Genomic DNA, 1,411 nt, shown 5'->3' with positions numbered 1-1,411 from the left:
CCTTTTTATACCTATACAATCGGTGAAGGCACCGCTATAGCAATTGGGTATGTCTTTTCTTTTATCATCCGGTCATCTTGTACTGTACCTAAGGGTCCCGATAGAACAAGTTTTTTACAATCTCCACAAATATAAATAGAAGTACTTTTTTCCTACATGGTTTTTGTCTTCATTCTTTATCTGAATATTCTACTTAATAAAAGAAGATAACTTGGTCTTCACAGATTTCCTTTTTGTTTTCTTTCTATTATGATCTATTTCTACCATATACAACAAATAACGTTTATTAAACAGATGTGCAGAAAATAATGTGAGGGTAAGAAAGAACAGGATAAAAACACTGAGGATCTTTAACTACAGTGGTGAGCTGTATTTATAACTTAAAGAGGTGAACCTCTCTAATGATTGTATTCGCCTAGAAGGCGTCATAACACAATTTCACATTGTCGCTACTTATACTGTTTGTTAACTCATCTATAAGCACTGATCTTTAAATTACAGTAAATGTACAGGTTATACTGTAGTGTATATGTGGTTACTAACATAATGGGGTGTGACATAGGAACATAGATAGATCAAATAAAATCCGATGGCTATAAAAATTATTTGTATTATACTGTAATATTCCCTTAAAAATGTAGATGAGCTTTTAATTGCAATTCTACTGTAATGTTAAATATTAATTTAGTAAAATTACCAGATAATGTACATAATCTTTACATACCTTGAACATGTAAAGAGATAGAGATTTTGAAAGACAAATAAAGAGCATTCAAGTTGGATCCATCTTCAATCATCAGTTGGTTCGGTACATTATATTTATAAACACTTGCAAAGAATATCTGATTCCGTGGTGTAGTTGGTTATCACGCCTGTCTAACACACAGGCGGTCTCCGGTTCGAATCCGGACGGAATCATTTTATTTTAAATTGGTTTTTGAAGATAAAATTTTAAGTCGTCCAATGAAATACTCCAATTTTTGCGCAGGATTTTCGAAAGATTGTCGTACCACAAAATTACGGTATATAAAACTTCAGTAAATGTAACAGTAATAATCCTATAAGAATACGAATGTTGCAAAAGAAATAAACGGAATCCTTTCTTTCCCTTTTAAAAAGTATTATTGAATTGTATAAAACTTGCACTAATTGACGAGGCTATCATTTCAAGCACGACAAGATCATAAAGCTTCTGACTGGTAGGTTTAGAAGGAATTTTAAAATATCAGAGAGCGATTTATATTAGCAGCGAGGTAAAGTTTGTTGTATCCAACAGCATATTACTCTTGGATTATTACATAATACTGAAATAAGAGATTGCGGATCCTTATGAAGGTTAGAATATCCGTGAGTGATAGATTTGTTAGAACAATTCTTTTCTTTTACGGAAGTACATTTCATCTGTATATCC

At 31.9% G+C, this 1,411-nt stretch overlaps 1 non-coding gene across 1 annotated transcript; it reads left to right on the top strand.

Annotated features, from left to right (window-relative positions):
* The first annotated feature begins 844 nt into the window (after positions 1 to 844).
* BDF20DRAFT_t164 lies at positions 845 to 918 on the top strand. Its single transcript has one exon. It is a non-coding gene; the product is annotated as a tRNA-Val (tRNA).
* Positions 919 to 1,411: the final 493 nt, after the last annotated feature.

The sequence above is a fragment of the Mycotypha africana genome, assembly GCF_025528875.1.
Source record: "Mycotypha africana strain NRRL 2978 chromosome Unknown BDF20scaffold_18, whole genome shotgun sequence".
Classification (NCBI taxonomy): domain Eukaryota; kingdom Fungi; phylum Mucoromycota; class Mucoromycetes; order Mucorales; family Mycotyphaceae; genus Mycotypha; species Mycotypha africana.
Note: the sequence above shows the minus strand (reverse complement) of the source record. Positions and strands in the feature narration are given on the sequence as shown.